Here is a 25473-nt window from a genome sequence, read left to right on the forward strand (position 1 = left end):
TGTTTTTCAATACCATAGAGGGGCTGCAAAACTTAATGAACAAAATAACGGAAACAAGTAGAACATATGGACTGGATATAAACACCAGTAAATCCAAGTTAATGATCATCAGCAAGCAAAACATAACTGGAGGAAATCTGTATGTGAACCAAATGAGAATTGAACGTGTCTCACAATACAACTACTTGGGAACTATAATCAATGAGTCATGGGACAATACTCAAGAGATTAGATGTCGCATCGGAAAGGCAAAAAGTGCATTCTTGACTATGAGCTCTGTGTTCAAGAACCATGACCTCACCCTAAAAACAAAAATAAGGCTACTTAAATGTTACGTGTACTCAGTGCGTCTATACGGAGTATAAACGTGGACATTGAAGGCAGAAACTATATCGAAAGTTCAGACTTACGAGTTACAGTTGTACAGAAGGATCCTGAAGATACCATGGACAGACAAAGTCACCAATGAAGAAGTACTACGGAGGATGAACACAACCGCAGATTTAGTCAACATCGTGAAGGCCCGTAAGCTGCAGTACTTGGGACATATAATGAGAAATCGAGGCAGATACGAGCTACTCCAATGCATTTTACAAGGTAAAATTGAAGAAAAAAGGGCCCCAGAACGAAGAAGAATATAGTGGCTTGTTAATCTGAGAGCATGGTATAGAAATACCTCAACACAACTATTCCGTGTAGCAACCGATAAAGTCATCATAGCCAGAATGATCGCCAACGTTCGGAACGGACAGGCACCCTAAGAAGAAGACTACCACAATTATTGCGACTTTCAGCGGAGTCAGTGCTCGAGAGCTCCTCAAAAATTATCCATATTAACAATTTGTTGTTGGTTTTTCAAGTAATACTGAAAATACGTAGTATGTATTTCATCATTTTATCAACCTCAACCAATTTTCAACCTAACCTCAGAGATAAAAAGTTCATTTTTAATTAAATATTTTTAACAGATTTGGATAGGTTGTTCTGACTCCGTGAATATCTATTGGCTCCCGACATCATTTAATATTGTATTTGCATCTAGATTTTTGTTTACATTATAAGAGCACCTAATACCCTATGTATAAGTACTAGGTAGGTACCTATTCGACTATTCCATTTTGACTGCGCGTCTACCAAAGGGAGCCAGGGCATCGACTGCGCACAGGCGCTACATGGGCTAGAGCCGCCTCTGGATCCGATAGAAGGAGAATATGATGGCTGCGGAATTTGAGAACATGGTTTAAGAAAACCTCAACGGAACTGTTTCGGGCCGCAGCGAGCAAGATTTTGCTCGCATAGACTTCTGTCTGGTGGTCTGATAATACCAAGCACACTGCGGTTATAAATGTATTCGTCGGTTCATAGGTGTCGCTCTGGATGACTTAAATATCATACCGGAATGACTTTTAAGTAGGATTTTCTTGTGATCACCGGTGATTCACATGGTATATGAATGAACCAGAAGAGTATAGTTTTCGTGTTTTTCGCCTGGTACCCTTCTGATTTGTTTAAAGGGGACATTTTTGAACAGGAATCCGCAAAGAAACCCAATCAGAAAATTTTTCATACCGGCGTGGCCTCACAGTATGGAATAAATAGTTGCCCAAATGCTCCGGCGGATAAGATGATGAATCATCCCTGATGCCCTGATGCCCACTTGTCCGACATGCTATTAAGTTCACTTCGGTTAAGTTCCCATCGGCATACTCTGTTTGCCCGGTTTTATATTCCAACAATAATAATGGTGATTTAAAATACTCTGATGGTATTACCGATGATACACAATACACATGGTCCAGAAATAAAGCAAGAAGGTTGATCACCGGTGATACATATGGTACCACAACTCAGAATCATCACAGTATCATTGGTAGCCAACGTGTTAAGTGAAAGCAGAAAGCAGCAACGAGAAAATGTTTTCGATAATTTAAATTGTTGACCATTATCGGGATGCAGCAGATGCGCATTTACCTCGTATTTTCCGATTTCGCGAATGTTTATTTTCCTTTTCCTTCTCACTTGGTTTGTTTTCCGAAAAAACTCGATAATGATACTAAACGAAACCAGATGTTAGCGAGCTAAAGACGCAGTTCAATATCGGTAATCAAAACATTGTTGCAGATTTTATGTAACACGGTGCGCGATGTTGAATATGTAAATGAGTTCGGTTCGGATTGATTGGATTTGGCTATTAAAAAAGCAGACTGTTAATAAATATATATACACAAGGTCGGAGCGTTTGGAAAGTCCGGGATATGTCTGGATATTTTCACGGCTGTGCTCTTTAAACTAAAGTATAATACGAAATTAAAGTACTTTTTGTTTATATACCAACATAAACATCAATACTATTAGCAGACTATTAAATTTTAATAACTACTGTAGCTAAAGAGGTTTAAAATAATTGGCAGAACGCGAAACAGGAGGCATATCCGGCATGGGAAAAATAATTATGACAGCAAGAAAGCTATTGTGGGTGAGAGGACCCTTGAGCTAGAGAGGACACATGAGTGGAATTTAATTTAACCTACGTCATATTTTTTCCCATTTTTCACTAATTTATTACTACCCTAATAATTTTTCACCCCCAAACCACCCTTAATGGGAGCGATTCCGTTAGCTTAATAATCAAGCTAGCAGAATTTAAAAAAATTATTTTGAAATATCACAGTGTTCTGCTATGGTAGGGGAGCCAAAGCAGGGATTTTTGCAGTTACTCGAGCGCGTCAGATTATCATATGGGGAGAAACCTGGTACCCTGCAGATGTACCTCTACCATATATTGGCTTTTAACACAGGGAAGTTCATTAAGGGGGGCCCGAAAAAGAATCTATCCTTAAAAATACTCGAAATTTTCAGATTAAGATAAAGTAAGTGAAGTACATGCAAAAGAATGTATATTTCAAAAATCTGACGATTTGAGCAGGGCGTAAGGAAATAAGTGAGTCAAAAAGTTTCACAAAAAAAGCGAATATTTCGCGAAATGAACGTCAGATCGAAAAACTAAAAAATACGTCTTCAATATTTTCCAAAAATCTATCAAATGGTCCTAAACATGACCCCCCACGTAGAAGGAAGGGGGGTAAATTTAAAATTTTAAATACAAACCCCGCGATATTTCGCAAAATGAACATCAGATCGAAAAACTGAAAAATACACTTTCAAAATGTTTTTGAAAAATCTATCGAATAGTACCAATCACGACTCCCACGGAGGCGGGGTGGGGGGTTACTTTAAAATCTTAAATGGGACCCTAAAATTTTTATTGCAGATTTGAATTCTTTACGTAAAAATAAGCAACTGTTATTCAAGACATTTTTTCGAATTATGGATAGATGGCGCTATAATCGGAAAAAACGATTGTTGGAAATGGAAAATTAAATTAAAAAATGGCAAGCGCTCACTAAAATGGAAAATTTGAATAATGTTTTTTTTTATTTTAAGACCTAATATACACAACCCAATAGGTCCACATAACGCTCGAGTGACTGCAAATTTAGCATACTTTGCTCCCCTACTATAAGGAAATGGGTGAGTCGCAAAGTTTCACACAAAAAGCGAATATTTTGCGAAATGGACATTAGATGGAAAAACGGAAAATTAGGTTTTCAATCATTTTCAAAAATCTATAGAATGACACCATACACGACCCCCACGGAGGAGGTGGGGGTAACTTTAAAATCTTAAATAGGATCCCCCATTTTTTTATTGCAGATTTGGATTCCTTACGTAAAAATAAGAAACTTTTATCCGAGACATTTTTTGAGTTGTGGATAGATGGCGCTAAAATCAAAAAAATGGTTTTTGGAAATGGAAAATTGAAATAAAAAATGGAAACCTAGGTCCCTATGACGCTTTACTAACTGGAAATTTAGCATTCAAGGCTCCCCTACTATTAGTGTTATTTATTGAATAAAAATGATTTTGTTATATTAATACACAACACTAAATAATTTCTACTTGACAAAAATTGACGGTATTCCCAAAATTTGAAGAAAACTAAAAATATATTCTTTAATTTCTAGCTGTTCCGTAGTTATTTTAATTTATTAAAAATTATATCAATGGCAATTACATCACTTATTTTTTCCAAAACCATATTGATGAAAAGACTTTTGGTTAACATATCTAAAACGGATTTCATATTTATGAAATAAACCTCATTTAATAGGAAACAGTACTGACTTATTTTTTGCTTATTAGATATACAAACCATTGACCAGGATGATAATTTTTCAATTATGATTATGTTGCGTACATATCATACAAGTGACGTTATGAAGGTTATTAACATTTATAAATTACTATTTTACTTGTGAAATAAGCCACAATTTAAGTTGGATATTAAATTTATTGACGTTTCGACTTCCACTTCGGAAATCGTTATCGAAATGCAAAATATTAATAAATTAAACAAATTTCGTTTAATTTAAAATTTGTTTAATTTATTAATATTTTGTATTTCGATAACGATTGCCAAAGTGGAAGTCAAAATGTCAATAAATTTAATTTCCAACATAAAGTGTGACTTATTTGCCAAGAAAAATAGTCAATTGCATAATATACCTCAAAGAAATAGCTTCAAAACCATATTAATAAATTAGTGCGAAACTAAGGGTGTTTGTTAATTAATCTCGCAGGGGTGTCATTTGACAGGGTCATGTAGCGAACGAACGCATTCGTTGATAATCCGTCCGCAATGTCAGATACAGATGAAGCTATAAATTCCCCAGACCTCCCGGTAGAGGGCCCCACATTTGCCGCGGGGCCCCTAACATCGTAGTTACGGCCCTGGGGTCAGGGGGGACATTTGTCCCCTGGCCCTGAAAATGACTCAAATTTACAAAAAATACATCAATTTTAGTACTATATTATTGTATAATGTACAAGAATAAAAAACCGCTAAACGCCGTAAAAATGAGTGGCGCATACAATATTCCAGCTACAAAAGATCTGATATGAATATTACGTGGCGCGAAAATGTATTTTCATTTTGATGCAAAATAAAATTTTAGTTTTATTTTAAAAGATTTTTCCATAATATTTGCTAAATTTGAAGTAAAACGCGCCACAAAAGAGTAACTTTGATACAGTTTGAATTTTGAAACTCTTTTGTGGCGCGTTTACTTCAAATTTAGCAAATATTATGGAAAAATCGAGTAAAATAAAACTAAAATTTTATTTTGCATCAAAATGAAAATACATTTTTGCACCACGTACTATTCATATCAGATCTTTTGTAGCTGGAATATTGTATGCGCCACTCCTTTTTACGGCGTTTAGCGGTTTTTTATTCTTGTATCAGGAGTTAATGTTTTTTAAAAATTAAATGTATGGAGTTGAATGTAATTTTTCTCGATTTTAAGCTTTATAAATGGTCGCCTTTGTCGCATTATCTCCCAAATGATCTAGTGTCCATCGAATGTACACTAGGATTTTTTTTATATTCGAAATAGATTGAAAAAAAAAATGTTGGGATGGCCGGTTAATGAACTCGGATTGCCCGTTGCCAGATCAAATTTAGCGTCGTAACCACTACAACTACATAAACCATTTCGGGAAGTTAATTTTATTATACTTTTGAAGCTTAATAACTTCTAAACGGCTTAACCGATTTTGATCACTAAACATGAGTTTGAAACGTATTAACAAGTAGTATCTGATGCATCTAAGGTCAAGTATGATAGCTAAAGCTATTAAAGGAATTATTGAGCTTGAAAAACCGTTTTTCCCATAGGAAATAGATTTGATCATACTTATGAAGCCTATAACTTAAAAATTTGAATTTTCCTGGATATGAGGTATACACCGTCAGATTCGTCTAGAGTCCTTCTACAAAAAGTTTTTCGGCGATACTGAGCCGTGTGTATGTCTGATCCTGACGGCTGAGACACCATTTAAAAGCTTAACTCAACACTATTGATTTGGTATATATGCGGTTCTCCTGTCTCTTCTTGAACCGAAGATATATACACCCCAAAAATATGCCGTTTTGTACCTACAAAGTCCTATAGCTCGCTTATGGGTGGTCAAAAGTCACAAACTACACCGGTTCTGAATCGGCCCTGACCCCCTCTTCAAACAGAGAAAAAAAAATTCAGATCGGTTTAACTTTTCCAGTCACATATATACATACATATGTGTGTGTTCACAAAGAGGGGATGGCATTAGATATACTTTTTGCCACAGATATACATACATACATATCCACAAACATTTTCCCTTTTTTAAATAGAAATTGAGTCATATTTCTGAGCTCGGTACCTTTTGAATGGTATAACCGATTTTCAAAATTAGACATGCGTTGGAAAAGTAATGATCAGTACTATTAGAAGCCGCAAAGGTGGGACTTGAATTTTCGAAGTTTTTGGGAGTTTTGGGGACGAGAACGAAAAACAGCCCCTAAAGAGGAAGGCCGTAAAATCCACACCCTTCGACCAAAATGGATGGTTGACATATGAATGGGTGAGTAGTGTCGCGTGTAGGGATGTGTGGGTGTGCGTCACTGGCGAGAACTGCTGTTCTCTGGTAATTGTATATATAATGCTTGCCCCCCTCCCAATCAAAATTTCAAATGACGCCCCTGTAATCTCGGTCAATTGTTTATGTATTTTAATTTAGAAACTCACGGATTAAAGAACTTTTTAAGATCTACAACTTTTATTTAAACTATTTTCTCTAAGAAACGTTTTATAGGTAAAAAATGATATTTTTACTTTTTAATGATTGTTGTGAAAAAAAAACAAAGCAAAATCAGCTTGTCTTCAATGATTTGTCATCAGCTATCCCTCATATACCGTTAGACCAGGACATTTAGTACTAAAAACACCAGAATAAATCGATTACAGCACCTAGACACTTGCAACTTTTTGCATTGTGTTCAGGATAATGTCATAAAATAATTACACTTTTATAAAAAAGAACTTTTTTATAATATAACGTTTTTATTATTTATAGGAGAGAATATAAAATAATTTGACGATATAAAATGCTTAAAATTCCAAAAATTACACTATAATAAAAAAGTACTTTTTATAATAACACGGTTTTGTTATATACAGGACACAACATGTGTCGAAAGAATAAAATATTAATTTTTAGTAGATGTATTAACTGTTAAAATTATAATTGCAAAAATTACACTAGTATAAAAAAGTACTTTTTATAATACCACGGTTGTTTAAAATGGTATATATAATAATTAACTTAACTTATAAATAAAATATTAATTTTAAATATATCAACTTTTAATTATTTATTAATAAAATTAAAAAAAGATACGCAACAGCCGTGTTCGAAATAGGTAACTCTCGATCTGTAATATAATGCCACTGACCCACCATCAATTTGTAGATATCGATTTATTAACGTACTTTCAAATATCATTGCATTAGTCACATTTTTAAAATACATAGTTTGAAATAAAAAAAAATCGATTTATCCATACAGGGTGATTGATTAGTGGGGTAAAGCTCCGTAGATCCGTTATAGTAATAGATAGCAATAAAAGTTAATAACAAAAATTGTAACCAACTTTAATTACAGATTGATAATAATCAGTAATCGTAAATTGTCAATTTTAGGCAATTCAGTCATGGCTTGCCTAAAATTTGGATAGATTTATACCCGTAATTAATAATTTGCTCTGAAAAATGAAAATATCTCGAAAACTAATAAATTTAGACATAGGGAATGTTATATAACAATTAAAGTACGGTAATGGTACTTTTCTATAGTGATATAAAATACAGGGTGTTTCCTTTAAAATTACTGAGAAAATGCTGTACTTGCGTTTTGACTGTATTCAATATAAAGAAAATGAGCAATATCGATTATTTATAAAAAATTTGAGAATAAATAAAAAAATATGGCATTAATAAACCATTGCCGTTGTGCTTATTTTTTATTTATACAGGGAGTTAAACTTGTTACGATTTTCATATAAAATTGGTTATAACTTTGTAAATACCCAGTATAACATACTAAACCTTTATATTTTTGTAATGAAGAAGTTAAGAAGATTTTGAATATAAAATAAAATACAGGGTGTTACATTTAAAAAAACATAGCTTTGATCTGTCACTATGTAATCGAACACCCTGTAACATTCTAACTAATTTTGTAATGTGAAGTTCAAAGTTGGCTACAATTTTTGTCATTAACTTTTATCGCTATCTATTACTATAACGGATCTAAGGAGCTTTACCCCACTAATCAATCACATTGTATAATAGCAGTTAAATACTGCATTATTAGCTAGTTCAGAGCTATTCTGAAAATTTCAGGTACCTAGGTAGCCTAGAACTATTTTTAAAATGGATTACAAAATTTGCGGAGACCGTAACAACAACCAAACCAAGTATATAAAAACGTTTTAAAAAGTCTACTACAGAAAAATGGGTGGAAATGCATAAGAGCATAAAATGCACCCAAAAGTGCATAAACGTTTAAAATAAACATATTAAGATTCATGTTTTGTTACTCGGGGGCCTTTGGGGTCGCTGAAGGTGAATACGTCATCAGAACCGACCCCAGGAGCACCTGGTGCCCAGGCTCACTGCTAAGGCACGTCACCTGAAGGTTTGAGAGTTATCGGCACTATATTGATGCAAACAGATTACTTGGAGGTTTTTGGAGTAGTTGAACACGAATACGCCATAAGAGAAAACCCCTTAGCACCTGGAGTCTAGGGTCACGTCATTTTCTGGAGTTTCAACTTATTTTGGCACTAAATTGATGCAAGCGGATTCAGGATACAGTAGTGATCACTACTGTATCCATTATCATGTACTAAAGATATTATCCTCTGAAGTTTCGAAGGTTTTCGGCACTAAATGCATGCAAATAGATTATTGCGTGGTTTTTAAGGTCGCTGAATATGAATACGCCATCAGAATTGGCCCTTGGACCACCTAGTGCCCAAAGTCACTAGGTACTAAAGCATGTTCTTCTGAAGTTTGGAGGGTTTATGAGCACCAGGTGCATCAAAGGTCGGTTCTGATGGTGTATTATTGTTCAGCAACCCCAAAAAGCCTCCAAGTAACCTGTTTGCATCAATTTAGTGGCGAGAACCCTCGGAACGCCAGATAACGTGCCTTAGCAGTGAACCTGTGCACCAGGTGCTCCAGTTGGCGATTCAGATGGTGTATTCCTCTTCAGAAACCCCAAAAACGCCCAAGTAAAGGCATCTGTCCCTTAATACACCTCATTTTATGCAGTTTAAAATGCAACTAAGCATTTCCACCCATTTTTTTTATTTGTAGGTGCTTTATTTAAAATCCGATTTTTTTACTGGTCTATCTCTATGTAAATCAGTATCTGCTGCTGTCAGTCATTAAGGAACGCCGTATAATTTTCCATTCTGTCGGATCAATTGATCTATTTATTGTAATACTGTTAATTTATTTAAACTAGGTATATATAAATAATACATAGTAAATGTTTATAAATAGATTTATCGCCGTTCCCATCGAGTACCTGACGAGTGTATAGTTAAAAGTAGATTGTTCGTTAGTAAACACCAAGATCTATTTTGCACACAAAGTAAATTATTCATTAGATGAGGCGCTAATATAATATTTACATTCATCGCACTCCTTAATCAACAATTACCACCGACTGCACAAACCGTGTGCATACAAATTAATGCATCAAATGCGCATTTACTTCGTGTAAATTTTCCGATTTTCCGATTTTCCGACTGTTTCTTTTCTTTTTTCTTAACGCAGAGTTTATTTCCCAAAAAAATATAATTTATGGAACGACCAAAGTATACAAGATGTAATAATGTTCACTTTGTCTTTTCCTTTTCAATTTTCAGGGATCTTGTACCAGTGACTCGCAGGGAAATATTTTTTCCACCTACCTCTACCGAAAGTATACTTTTCCGGACCTGATTGTAGGGAGCAAAGTTGTATTTCTCCTCCCTAGGGAGGAAAATTAAAAGTGAGGTTACGGTATTTCATTCATGAAATATAACTTATTGACGCACTGTACAATATCTATTTGCTATTATGTAAGTATCTATATATTTTAACGTTTATTTATAAAACACCCTGTATTTTGCAGAATCGTAAAAAACAGTAAATTGTTATTTTGATTTAACAATGTTTACATTAATAATTTGACTTATATTTGACAGTTGACAGTTATATTGTACCTCCTTGTTAGTTTCAGTTTTAATAAATTTTGTTGGTTAGTTACATAAATAAGTTAAGTAAAAATGAAAAAATTATTTGATATTTGAGGAAGGTGGAAAAACCATATGTATAACATGGGAGTAAAGTGCCTTTTCCTCCCTTGAATGATTACTGCCCTCCGCTACGCGTCGGGCAGTAAACTTCATTCTCGGGAGGAAAAGTAACACTTTCCTCCCTTGTTCTACAAATAGCTATTACAGCTCATCATAATAGGTAACTTTCATGCTCATCTGATGCTGTTCTGTCCTGGGTCACTCTTGTCATATCGATAACATTAACATTGGGCAACAAAGACAGTGTGTTCGTATTACCTCTAGGATAGATTATAGAGCAGAAAGTAGAAAGTCTTTTAGAGCTTTTAAAATTTTAATTTTATCTTGTGTATTTATTGCGCAACCTAAGAAAATGATACGGGTGTACTTTAAACCAACTTGTAGAGCAGCCTAACGTCCGAATAGCTATGATGATTGCTTACTTCTGTTACGGAGATGGCACTTAAAGAATAAGATGTCAAATACAATGCCCATGTAGATTTCCACAATTATCCCACTAGAAACAACAGTAATCTTGTACCAGAATATGTGTGCCTTAAGTTTGAGAGATACAGAAATGGTCGGCTATCATAATAGCTATCCGACTAGCTATAATGATTGCCGACTTCGAAAGAAGAAGATATCCAATACAATGCCCATGTACATTTCCACAATTATCCCACTAGAAACAACAATAATCTTCTACCAGAATATTTCCGCCTTGAGAGATACAGAAATGGTTCAAGGTATTTAGCCATTAAGTTTTATAACATAGTGTCAGCTAGAATATAAGCTCTAACTTTTCTCAATTCAAAGCAAAAATGAATACAGTGATTTTTTTTCAATTTAAGGAGTACCTATGTCTCTTCCAATTTTAATCTGTTGTGAACGTGATATATTTTTGTGATTGGTAAATCTGTCCGTTATCATTGTTAATAAAGTTTTATGTTTTATATTTTTTATATTTCTTTATATACTGTTATATTCCTGTTTGACATGAGAAATAAAAGACTATATTTATATTTAAAATTCAAATTAAAATAAAAATTTTCATATTTCGTAACCACGAGCATATAAATTTTGAACACCCTGTATAAGAAAAATTTTGTAAAAATAGTTATAGCTAGTTTTTAAGAAAGTGTTTTCGCAGAAGTGTTTACTAGCCCCATGGACAATGCGTTTAATTAGGGTGCTGGTTTTAAGAAAGTGTTCTTTGAACTGTTTATCAAAACCACGGACATTATATTTTATTAAACAAAAGAATAGGTTATTAAGTTTTTCAAGATATGCGGGTAGGTAATTCATTAGCAGCACGGTACATAATAGATAGTTAAAATATACCTGTGTATTAAGATTCTTAAACATAGATAAAAATATGATTAGTGTAGAAAATAGAATTAAAATAGTTGGAATATTATTTTATCTTGAAAATCCATAAGGACATGTTTAGAAAAAGGAAAGAGTTTTTTGGTAAATACGTCATGATTGAAAGTTATTTTGATTGGTTGGAAAATTAATTCTGGAGGGGAACGATTTGGAAGGATGAGAATGAATGAGGAGAGAAGGTCAGTCTGTTTTGTTGAATCGAAAGGAAGAGTCCAGTTTTGAGGGTAGTGTACAAAAAAAGTAGAACGCCGGTTGGTTTTTGGAAAAGTGACAAGCATCATATCGTGGAACGAGTAATAGGCCAAGTGGAGAGATGATATAACTCTTTGAGTCTAAAGTATCCAGTGTTTGTTTAAGTGTTTCAATAAGTTGGAACACTACATCAGGAGAAAGCCGGAACGAGTACTGTACGAGGCATAGTGAGGAAAGGGAGAACGAGTTTGCAGAGGAGCAGGGACATTATTGGAAAACGTGGACGAGTTTCTTTGGATCGCAACACCAGCAAAGAAGGAAACGTGTTTTGTGTGAAGACATTGTCGAATCATCAGCAAAGGTCAGTTTTAATTTTAATCACAGTGCATATTGAACTACACATTTCACTATTATAAAATCATCAAACCTTAATCAATTTTGTTACTTATAAATCGTTATAGTTGATTTTTTTTATACAATAATATTGATAAAATAAAACATTTTTTATATCAAAAAAAATTTGAACAGGTAGAACATCCTGTATAGCAGAGGTAGAGAGATTCATGGTTAATTATTTAAAAAATTAATTTGGAGACAAAAAGAAATAAGATTCCTATTTTCATAATTGTTATATAAAATAAAGATAGAAGAATAAATAAAATTTGCAATAATAAACATTTATTTCCGTTAGATAAAATAAACGACTTTTATAATTTCTAATTGAAATTCATATGTGTATTATTTTATTCTCTTTCATCTATCCCTATTAGGAAGCCACTGAGAAATATTTTGAAGCCGCGAAAGTAAGTATTGATAGCATAATTTAGCCCCGAGATTTATAAGTTATTTATATTTGATTTTTTTTATTAATGAGATAATGAATTGATTAATTAATCAAAGTAGATCATAATAATACATTTGACTACTGACTTCTTTATTTATACCTACCTACTTATGTTCATATTTGTATTTGACTTGTAAGAGTACTTGTCGTATTATTATTACCAATAAACTATCTATATATCTATATAACCCTATAATGGAATGGAACATGTGCTAGAAGCATTATTAAAAGTAATACATGAGAGAATATACATATTATGAAGGTCAGAACAGGATATCAACAGAACTCAATTTTAATTACACAATGGTTTAGGACCTAGGCACTCATGAAGCGAGCTTTGTTAACTATAATAAAACCTTCGGTAAAGATCAGATAATAGAAAAAGTGATGGAGTTTAAATATCCATGCATCACACTAACTCGAAATAGAAGTGGAAGATCAAGTGCAAAGAGCAAACAGAGCCGCAGGTTGCCTGAATGAAAAGCAGAATTTACAAAACAGTCATCAGATCAATAATGACATACGCGGCAGAAACACGACCTGATACAGATAGAGCAAAAAGAATGCTACAGAAAATGCTAGATAGAGCAAAAAGAATTTCGAAGAACCCTTCGAAATATCGATGGTAAGGCACTATGGGACAGAGCTAAAAGTACAGATATACGACGAATTTGCAAGGTGGAGAACATTAATAACTGTATATGAAGAGTACAGGGGGAAAACAAGGAATGTCACATTTTATACATATTGAGATAAACACCAATAAAGGATTAATTCTTGATATTTAAAAACTACTTAGGAGATTATTAGCAGAATTCTAGCAATTATTAGTCTATAATCTTAATATAACATTAATCTATATTGACTTATTAATTTAATAATGCACCAAAAAACTACTAACATTCCTTATTTTTATCCAGTAGCGTGCGGACAATCCTGGTCCTTCGCCTGGATAAAAATTCTTAAAAAATTTATATAGACTGATCTTTCTGGTTATTGTTCTGAATCGATAGTCTAGTCGATAGTACTCAGTTTTTGCTACGACATGGCAGGAAAAGCCAAAATTAATGAAAAAGTGACATTCCTTGTTTTTCCCCTGTACTCTCCATATGAAACACAAGAGTAGAATAGAATCAACTAAAAGAATCAACTCAAAGAATAACAATAGCATTAGAAATTTATACAATCTGTAAAGAAAACGCAATGGTAAATATAGAAGAAAACACAATTATATGAATAATTAGAGTTAGACAGGGCTATGCGCCTTCGCCAAATTTTTTTAACATGACAAAAAAATTAACCGGTAAACTGAGAACAATGAACGAAAGAGAAGGCAATAATGATATAACCAACCTATGGAATAACTATAAGGATCTTCTATTGGATGCAACTAAGAAAGTATGTGTAACAAATGAAATAGACTCAACAAAGAAACAGACACCATGGTGATCCGAAGAAAGGAATTTGACAAGTAAAAGCGAAAAACACAGCATGGAAACATCATCATCATCATCAATGGCGCTACAACTCTTCGTGAGTCTTTGCCGCGTTTACTATTGTCTTCCATGTTTGTCGGTCCTGTGCCACTAATTTCCATTGACGCACTCCCATTTTCTCTAGATCTTCTTTGACTGCATCTTTCCACCTTTTTCTAGGCCGCCCTACAGACCTTCTTCCATCTGGCCTTTCCCATAACACATTGTTTATAAGGCGATTGTCGTTACTGCATATCACATGCCCTGCCCATCTGCCATGCCACATTGTTTGATTTGCTTGTCTAGATAATGTTTAGAAGAAATGCGTTCAATGTGCTTCCCCGTTTAGGATTTTGTCCTCTTCAGGGTTTGAGGTGAATGTATTGTGTTGGCAGCAAAGCAAACAGTCCGAAAACCACACCGGGGCAAGCGCCGTGTCCTGGTGTTCTTGGATCCTGGGTTATGCCAGACGGTGTTGTCCAGAAGGCCAGAAGTCAACAGAGAAGAAAGTTTGATGGATTGGTGTTGGTTCCATAGACATTTACGTGTACTGTCCGTGCTTTGCTTTCGACCAAGCTCCCTAGAAACCATTGTACAACGACAGGCGAACCTGCGTCCCTCGTCGGCGGTCAGGAGGTGGCTTTGAGCGCAGCGTGGACAGTGAGCGTTCGAGTGGAGAAAATAGTTGCGGCTATTTTCTTGGGACGAACAGGTATAATTGTGCAATGAAGTTGGGAAACCGCAAAAAACCAACTTCTCCCTGTTCGGGGTAAGGAAGAGGAAATGTTAGAGGTGGGTACGGAAGGCTAACGGGGTAGCCTCAAGGATGTTTTCGTACTCTACCGGGAGTTCGTCAATGCATGTTTGCATTAGAGCGGACGGTACGTGAATCTTTTTGCGTTTGGGCTTTCGGTAGAGTACGTGGCCGGAAGATGAACAGGAACATTTGAGAGATTCTTGTGTGTCGGAAGGGGGGCCGTTGATTACTTTGATTGTGAAGTTCCTGTTCAGAGAGTTTATTCTCTCGGTGATTTTGGGGATGTTCGAGATGTTATGGATTTCGTTTGAGGGATATCGCCAGTGCTCATAGTTACATCCACGCAAGACTCTGCGCTCCGTCCTCAACAACCTCTCTTGTTTTTGTCTTGAGCAAAGAGAGTAGATACATGATTTATTAGCCTTTATATATCTGACTAGATTTTCTTTTCCGAATAGAGACTCTAGCTCGTTATTGTATCTGCGCTTCCATTCGTTTGTCACGCTGTCTCTACAAGGCCCATATATCATTCGAAGGATTTTACGTTCCCACACCAGTAATTTATTAACTTCTCTTTTTGTTAGCGTCCATGTTTCGCTTCCATACGCGACTGCTGGTCGTATTATGGTCTTATATATCTGGATTTTTGCACCTCATGAAAGAAGTTTTGACTTCATTAGATGCAGAGCCTATTTTACTTCAAATCAGGCCCGAGGCACTACACACTTTTCGGGCCCCTAAATATGATTTAATTATAATAACTTTTTTAAATAAATTAATTATTTAATCGAAATATAGTATAAATTTAAATTTTTATTAACAATAAATGAAATTTATATTTAAACAATTAAACATTGTGTAAATACCGTGTGTCGCATTTAAGATGAAGACACATTCTAACCCCACATACCAAATTGCATGACAAAATTCGCACTTTTATTTTTTTTTTCAGTATTTGTAGTCAGGACCCCAAAAATCATCTCAGCTGTCTCGAGATGCATCCAGCCAATTTTAAGTTTTAGGGTCCTGACTACAAATTATGAAAAACTAAAAATGCGAACTTTGTCATGAAATTTTGTATGTGCGGTGAGAATATTTGGAACTTTTTCCGATATATTGCGAAGCAAAATATCGAAAATTTACCCTGATTGTGGAGTCGCAGTGGGCTGCGATTAAAATTTAAATTTTAGCTGAGCATTTTAAAAAATGTGAACATTCAACCTGTATAACTGTACAAAATTTTAAATTTAATGGTTGCTACTACTAGTTGAAGAACGTTTCTCCAATGTTCCTTTTCTTCTAAATTTTTTTTTCCATTAATGCTACAATTTGTCCTGCTGTAAGTACTGCTTCTCTTGACTAACGTATCTACCAATTGATGAAATATGTTCAGGAGATATGAATATGGAGATAGTATGACCTATGTTGAATAACTGTCCTATTGATATTTTTCCAGTCATTATACCCATCGAAAGCTAGAAGAACAATAATTTTCGTGGAAATCAGTTTACAAACGTAACAATAAACACGGCTACATTTAGGACTGTACACTAACAACTCGCGAAGATTTTTCCCCCATTAACTTTCATTTTATAAAAAATCGCACCTTGCGAATGTCTGGTTTTATTACTATTCAGTTGTGTTACACATTCACATCAATATATTGATTCGGTCGATTATTTATAAAATATTGTTGAAATTCCCGATTTAAATGTTTTGGCCAATCCCATATTCGCTAGGAAAAGAGTTATTGGCTGTGAGTTTCGACGGTAGCGCTCTCTCGCGGTTTGAAACTTATACTTTTCTGATAAAATTGGTGTATGTGAAATATACAAAACGAGAAAAATAGATATTTATCCAGAAAAACACAAATTATGAACTGAAATATTATTGTAACCTGATTACTGAACGAATACACAGAATTAATAGTAAAAGTAATTATGTTTTTTTTTTATTTTATTCATTATATTTTTAATATTTAATATATAAATTCGTGCGACTGGATGACTGCTTATGCAAGAGGCCATTGAAAAAAAGAAGTTTATGCGAAATTTAGAGGTTACCTCTCTTTTTATTGGCTGTGAGTTTCGTCGGTAGCGCTCTCTCGCGGTTTGAAACTCGTACTTTTCTGATAAAATTGTTCAAATTCAATACACAAAACTGCCACTAACAGCGCTGGCGAAAACTGTCAACTCCGCTCTACTCATCGGCTCACGGCGAATTGCCATTGTCGTTTTCGATAACAAACAGTAGATGACGGAGATGTACTTGTGACAGGTGAAGTCGCTTGAAAATCAACAGTGGAGTCATAATTTTTATCATTTCCTGTTCGTAAAATGAAAGAATTTTTGAAAAATGAAAATGAAAAAATTTCTTTTTCGTGATCTTTCCGGGCCCCATTAAAATGCGGGCCCGAGGCAGGTGCCTCACGGGCCTAGGGGTAAAATAGGCCCTGATTAGATGTTGCATTGCAAAGAAAGATCTGTTTCCTGCCATTTGTTGTTATTTGTGATTGTTGCTCCTAGATATTTAAATTCTTTAACCACTTCGAAGTTGTGATCGTTTATAGTATTGTTTTGCCTTATTCGCCGTCGTTCTTGTTTTGAGACGACCATGTATTTTGTTGTGTCTTCATTTATTTTGAGACCGATGTTTAATGCAGCGTTTGTGCAACTGCGTCTACGTCATTGTCAAAAGCGAGTATGATTTTTGCTCCCCGAGCAGTTATGTCTGTTTTGATTTTGTGAAATATTTTACGCATGACATATTCTAAGGCCAGGGTAAACAACAATGGGAACAACGGATCTCCCTGTCTCAGTCCAGAATTTACGCAGAAAGCGTTTGATATTTTCCCCCTATTCTAACTTGTGCAATAGAGTTACTTACACCAAATACTCTTACACTGTTATGTTATCGCAGCTAGTTTCTTGGGTACGCCGAGCTTGATCATTGCGTTCCATAATGTTGCACGATTAATTGAATCATAAGCCCGTTTGAAGTCTTTAAATATCTTATGCACGTCCTGATTACATTCCCAATACTTTTCAAGCATTGGTCTTATTGTAAATATTTGATCAATAGTCGATCTGCCAGGCCTGAAACCACACTGGTAGTCACCAACTATTTCTTCAGCGTATGGTACTAATTTTTTTAATAATATCGAAGCCAATATTTTATACGTAGTGTTTATTAGTGAGATGCCTCTGTAATTCATGCATGATTCCTTCTTTCCCTTCTTGTGTATGGGTATGATAATACTACCACACCATTCTTTCGGCATTATTTCTTGTTGCCAGGCCTTTTTTTAATTGATGGATTTTACTTATGAGTTCATGACCGCCTGTTTTAATTAGCTCGGAAACAATACATGGTAAAAAGAGAAAAGAAAGGCCTAGGACCACATTGAGTCATGAGGGTAATGACGACCTGAGGTATCTCAATGTAAGCAATTGGAAAGAAAAAGCGAAGAACAAACAGGAATTGAGGAAGATTGTAAACCAAACCATGAGCCGGCTTGGTCGAAGTGATACTATATTAACGATCAAACCAACAATAAAAATTGATTTTTAAAATACTTTCTTTGATTAAAACAATTTGTGAACACCTTGTATAATATAATATAACCTATAATTTATTCGTATCATAAAAAAGAATAAGTTATTGTGCAAAAAGTCATTTGTACTGCTGAAACTACAAATAGGAACTAAATAAGGATGAGTATTAATTTGTTAAAAGATTCATAAAAATATAATAAAGTATAAAAATAAATATTGCAAAAATGTTAAACTGATAAAACGTTACCTTTTTTAGTTGAAAAGACGTTTCTCGAAGTAAACGTTGAATCACAGGAATGTCAAAATAACACTACATCGCAAATCCCTCAGCGGGCGATATCCCAAAGGTTGAACCGATTGAGCAGGAAGGAAACAAAACACTATCACTTGCACTTGTCAAGTGCATAGCACACTACGAAAAATCGGAAAGCAGCTAGCTCCCAGCTTCTGTATGTAATACTTGTAGTTACAGAAGTACAGATTACTTTTATTAAGAACAAATGACTTTTTGCGCAATAACTTATTCGTTTTTATGATATGAAAAAATTATAGGTTATATTTTATTATACAAGGTGTTCACAAATTGTTATAATACAAGGAAGTATTCTAAAAATTAATTTTTATTGTTGGTTTGATAGATAATTTTATATTAGAACTTCGAGCCAAGCAGGCTCATGGCTTGGTTCTCCATTCCTGTTTGTTCTTGGCTTTTTCTTTTAATTGTTTATATTGGGATACATCAGGTCGTCTCCATCACTTTTCAATTGTTTATATTGGAATACTTCATGACTCCATCTGGTCCTAGGAACTCCTTTTTTGTTTTTGCCACCAATTGTAGCGCTTAACAAGATTTTTGGCATTCTAACTTGGTCTTCTTTGAACATGTCTCTATCTTTCTAACTCTTTGTTTGGTGTTCGTGTTCACTGGTTGTTTTTTATTTTTCCGCCAAATATCCTTTTCGAAATATTTTTCTTTCCTAAATTTGAAAAAATTGATAGCTCAGTTTTTGTCATAGTCCAGGTTTCTGAGTCATACGTAACTACTGGTCTTATTACAGTTCTATACGTTCTTAATTTAGCTGCTTTGGATTTACTTATTTATAGTTATTGTAATTCTCGTTTGTTTTATCTTTCAGATATTGTTTCCATGCTTCATCTTAACTTCTACTTACTTTTTCATTTCTACGGATCACGACGCTGTTTGTTTCTTTATTATCTTTTTTATTTGTTACATATACTTTCTTCGCTGCATCCAATAGTAGATCCTTATAGTTATTCCATACGTTGTTTATATCATTATTATCTTCCGTTTCTTTTATTGTTGCATTGTTCTACTTTTTTAAGATTTCCGGTTACTTTTTAATCAAATATTTTTGCCATTTGTTTGTTTCCCAGTTTGTACGTCTTTATCGTCTCTTTTTAATTTGTTTTTCCTTTGCTGTACTAGGCTTTTCCTAATTTAAGTTTGTTTTGTTTGCTCACGCGTTTGAATGGAGAACCAAGCCATGAGCCTGCTTGGCTCGAAGTTCTAATATAAAATTATCTATCAAACCAACAATAAAAATTAATTTTTAGAATACTTCCTTGTATTAAAACAATTTGTGAACACCTTGTATAATAAAATATAACCTATAATTTTTTCATATCATAAAAACGAATAAGTTATTGCGCAAAAAGTCATTTGTTCTTAATAAAAGTAATCTGTACTTCTGTAACTACAAGTATTCTCTAAATTATTTATTTAAAAAGATGAAAAATATTTATAAAAATATAAGTAAATATGAAAATAAATATGGCAAATGGTAAACTGTTAAAATATTACCTTTTTTAGTTGAAAAGACGTTTCTTGAAGCAAACGTTGAATCGCAGTTTTACCGTCAATAACACTACATCGCAAATCCCTCAGCGGGCGAAATCCCAAAGTTTGAGCCGATTGAGCAGGAAGGAAACAGAACACTATCACTTGCACTTGTTAAGTGCACAGCACACTAACCACAAGTAAAGTACGAAAAATCGGAAAGCAGCGAGCCATCAGCTTCTGTATATCGCGTGAGCAAACCAAATGAACTTAAATTAGGAAAACCAACTGAGGGAAAGTACAGAAGAGGAAAAACAAATTAAAAAAAAAAACGATAAAAACGTATAAACTAAGAAACAAAGAAATAGCAAACATATTTGAGAAAAAATTATCCGAAAAACTTAGAAGAATGGAAGAAACACAAGGCAATAATGTTATAAACAACCTATGGAGCCACTATAAGGATCTACTATTGGATGCAGCTAAGAAAGTATGTGTAACAACTAAAAAAGACTAAAAAATGAAACAGACAGCGTGGTGGTCCGAAGAAATGAAAAGCAAATAAAAGCGAAGAAAAAAGCATGGAAATAATATCTAAAAGATAAAACAAACGAGAATTGAAATAGCAATAAAAATGAAAGAAAAAAGGAAAACATATCAGTAACAATATCAAAGAGATAGAATTGGGAAAAAATTCGGAAATAAAATGGAAGAGGATAGCAAAAGTAACCAAAAGCTATTCCACAGAATCCTGAAGACGATAAGAATACAAAAAAAAATTAATGCACTCATGGGAGTGCCGACAGAAGTGAAAACTTCTTATAGTAGATATATAAATTACGAGCTCAATGCTTTTCCCCATCCAAAAAGAAGTGCTATACCTATATTATATACGCGTTGCGTACGTTCTATGCTATTTATGTATACATACACATAATATATACACGCACGAAATTTAGTTCGGCAAAGTGATGACGGTCGCAAACTCAATACTTTTTTCCTATTTAAAAAGTGCACAACGTCCCTAAGGAAGTTTTCACTTTAAAAATGTTTTTCGTCAAACAATGACGGTAGCTAATTTAATACTTTCTCCCCATCCAAAAAGTGCACAACGTCCCTAAGGAAGTTTTCATTTCAAAAATTTATTTCGCCGAAGAGATGACGGTCGCTAATTCAACACTTTTTCCCCATCTAAAAAGTGCACAACGTCCCTAAAGAACTTTTCACTACAAAAATTTATTTCGCCGAAGCGATGACGGTAGCTAATTCAATACTTTTTCCCCATCTAAAAGTGCACAACGTCCTTAAAGAACTGTTCACTTTAAAAATATATTTCGTCGAAGCAATGACGGTCGCGATGACGGTCGCTAATTCAATACTTTTTTCCCTTCTAAAAAGGCACAACGTTTAAAAGGGCACAACGTTTTTACAGAAGTTTTCACTTCGAAAATTTATTTCGCAGAAGCAATGGCGGTCGCTAATTCAACACTTTTTCCCCATCTAAAAGTGCACAACGACCCTAAAGAAGTTTTCACTTCAAAAATTTATGTCGTCGAACCAATGACGGTCGCTAATTTAATACTTTTTCCCCATCTAAAAAGTGCACAACGTCCCTAAAGAACTTTTCACTTCAAAAATTTATTTCGCCGAAGCGATGACGGTAGCTAATTCAATACTTTTTCCCCATCTAAAAAGTGCACAACGTCCTTAAAGAACTGTTCACTTTAAAAATGTATTTCGTCGAAGCAATGACGGTCGCGATGACGGTCGCTAATTCAATACTTTTTTCCCTTCTAAAAAGGCACAACGTTTAAAAGGGCTCAACGTTTTTCGCAATAAAAATTTATTTCGCAGAAGCAATGGCGGTCGACAATTCAATACTTTTTCCCCATCTAAAAAGTGCACAACGTCCTTAAAGAAGTGTTCACTTCAAAAATGTATTTCGTCGAAGCGATGACGGTCGCTAATTATGTACATTTTCCCCATCTAAAAAGTGCACAACGTCCCTAAAGAAGTTTTTACTTCAATAATATTACTATTATTATACGTATATTATAATAATATACGTACAAAATTTATTTCGTCGAAGCGATGACGGTCGTGATGACGGTCGCGAAATAAATCAATTTTCCCCATCCAAAAATAAGTTTTACATTTATTTTAAATTTAAATACTTTTATACAATTTATGTATACATACACATAATATAGATACGTACAAAATTTATTTCGCCGAAGAGATGACGTTCGCGAAATAAATCCTTTTTCCCCATTATAAAATAGGTTTTACAGTTATTTTAAATTTAAATACTTCTATACAATTTATATATACATACAGATAATATACCTATATATGTACACAATTTATTTCGCCGAAGCGATGACGGTCGCGATGATGGTCGCGAAATCAATCCTTTTTCCCCATCCTAAAATAGGTTTTACATTTATTTTAAGTTTAAATACCTCTGCACAATTTATTTATATATACACATAATATAATATATTAAAGCATATATGCTATATTATATGCTATAATATAGCATAAGCGATGACGGTCGCGAATTCAATGCTGTTTCCCCTATCCAAAAATCCCACAACGTCCATAAAGCTGACGGTCGCTTATTCAATGCTTTTTCCCCTATCCAAAAATCGCACAACGTCCCTAAAGAAGTTTTCACTTCAAAAAACACGAAATATACAGCATTAAAGATAAAACTGGAGAATTAACAACAGAAACAAAAAAAATAGTTGTTAGATGGAACAACAATTTAAACAAAACTATGAATGGATATAAACCAAGACATTAATTAAGAGAATAATATAGGTGCTGGAAGATAACATAGAAAAGCCAATAAACGAGGACGACCTAGAAGAAGCAATAAAACTTCGAAGTATGGAGAAGCTCCTGTAGTGAGTAGAATAATAGCAGAAATTATAAAAAACATGTGAAAAAATGAAGAACAAATATTACTAAGAATAATGAATAAAATGTTGAAAAATGAAGATATTCCGGAAGATTGAAAAGTGGCACCAATAGTACCCATAAACAAAAAAGACGATAGGAGAGAATGTAATAACTACCAAGGATTGATGTTGCTGTGTACATCTGTACATGTATGAAACAGAAAAGATAATAATAAAACGATTAAGGACAATGACAGAACACAGATTAGACGAAGCACACAGTGGATGTAGAAGTGGTAGAAGTATACAGGATCATATATTTACTTTAAAGCAGACAACACAAAAAGTGCTGCAAGAGAAAAAGAAAATATACTTAGCATTTATTGACATAGAAAAGTCTTCGACAAAGTACCAAGACAGAAACTATAAAAAATACTAAAAGAAATAGAATGGACAACAAGTTACTAAGAATGATACAAAAAATATATAATGAGAACATCAGTTCCATAATTAATAATAATTCAACATGAGATACGTTTACAAGTGGTGATACTTTCTTGTGGCATAAGATGACACATCTACAGAGGTGTAACCTTCTACATCTCATAATACAAGACAAGATCCCCGGAAGAAGCGGCCAGGCCGAAGAAGAACATCCTGGTTCCGAAATCTCCAGGAGTGGTATCAAGAGACCCCGCTAATCTGTTTGGAGCTGCCGTAAACAAGGTTATTATTGTCAATATGATCGCCAACGTCCGATAATCGGACAGGGGTCTTAAAGAATAACAAGAAAACGATTTGTAAACACCTTGTATAGTAAAATATAACCTATAATTCACTCATATCATAAAAAAATAAGTTATTGTGCAAAAAGTCATTTGCACTTCTGTAATTACAAGTATTATACCAAAATAATATATTTATAAGAATGAGTGTTCATAAGAGATTCATAAAAATATATATAAATGTGAAAATAAATATTGCAAATGTTAAATTGATAAAAGATTACCTTTTTTAGTTGAAAAGACGTTTCTTGAAGTGAACGTTGAATCGCAGTACCGTCAATAACACTACATCGCAAATCCCTCAGCGGGCGATATCCCAAAAGTTGAGCCGATTGAGCAGGAAGGAAACAAAACACTATCACTTGCACTTGTCAAGTGCATAGCACACTAACCACAAGTAAAGTACGAAAAATCGGAAAGCAGCGGGCTCTCAGCTTCTGTATGCCGCGTGAGCAAACAAAACGAACTTAAATTAGGAAACGACCACCTACATTCAAGACGAAATTATTAGTAATGTTAGCGTTTTACACGGCGAGAGTAAGTAGGTATTTTAACGCGTCAAGTACAGACCAAAGACTGGGCCAGACCTGATGTCGACTCTGTTACTTTTCGGTCTCCGTTTGTCTGAAGAATCGTTCCACAATTTCTGAACTTTGTTTTTTTCACTGAAATGTTTAAATAATTTTGTTGCTCCTGCTACTGTGGTACTTGTCGTGGTCTCCCAGCTACTGAAAGCGGTAGCTAGAATGGCGTTTGGCGAGAAGTAGCCTAGTCTACTTTTTTTTAATTGTTTCATTTATGTGCATATGTAATTTACTCGAAGATTTATAATTCCAACAGTTTATTGGAGATCTGGTTATTGGCGAGGGGCGGGATTCGCGCGGTTAGGAAATGGCGGAGAAGTGACCGCCATTTTTGACTAGGGATGGCAGGAATTTTTGTGTTGCTAAGGGCCACCCACGGTCTTGGTATTAGAATTTTTATTTGCCGATATTCACAAGAACTTGGTCTGTGTAGCTTTAAAAAATAAGTCCGACAATTCTTACACCAAAAAATATTGAAAGTTTTACACTGCAAAAATATTATCTGCAAATGTCCAAAAAAAAGATCTCTATACAACAGTTTGACTAACTTTTATTTTTTAACACATAGACAAAGAATGGTTAAGTGATATGTTTGGTTTATACTTTTGTATGGTGCAGAAGTGTGGACCCTAAAAGTATCGACCATGAACAGAATTGAAGCATTGGAAATGTGGATTCATGGACCAATGCTAAATATACCTTGGATATCAAGAAAAACGAAAGAGGAAGTACAGTATCCGCCAAAATAATCAGTACCGAATATAAAAAAATTATTTATGAATTAGTTTTTATAATAAGTATGTTCAAAATGTGCACCATGGCGTTGTAAACAAGCTTCATAACGTTTCTGAAGATTATTAAACATATTTAAGAAAAGCGGTTGCCACAAATGTTGAAAGTAAGTTATTATTATGTGCCGTAGTTCTTTACCAGTTTCTGGCGGATTTTCCGAGCGAAATATGGA

The 25473-nt window shown here is 34.2% G+C and overlaps 1 protein-coding gene across 3 annotated transcripts in view; it reads right to left on the reverse strand.

The window, feature by feature from the left end:
- LOC114338522 (protein decapentaplegic) overlaps positions 1–24661 on the reverse strand; it is a 349390-nt gene extending 324729 nt beyond the window's left edge. The window contains exon 1 of one of the 3 annotated variants that reach the window (XM_050644444.1): positions 24150–24661. The gene's annotated coding sequence lies outside the window, so the exon portion shown is untranslated. Of the gene's footprint in view, positions 1–18686; positions 18711–20261; positions 20292–24149 lie in introns of those variants that run through there. The other 2 variants (XM_050644446.1, XM_050644447.1) reach the window with 2 other exon arrangements.
- Between the last annotated feature and the right edge of the window lie 812 nt (positions 24662–25473).

Source organism: Diabrotica virgifera, chromosome 2, assembly GCF_917563875.1.
Source record: "Diabrotica virgifera virgifera chromosome 2, PGI_DIABVI_V3a".
Classification (NCBI taxonomy): domain Eukaryota; kingdom Metazoa; phylum Arthropoda; class Insecta; order Coleoptera; family Chrysomelidae; genus Diabrotica; species Diabrotica virgifera.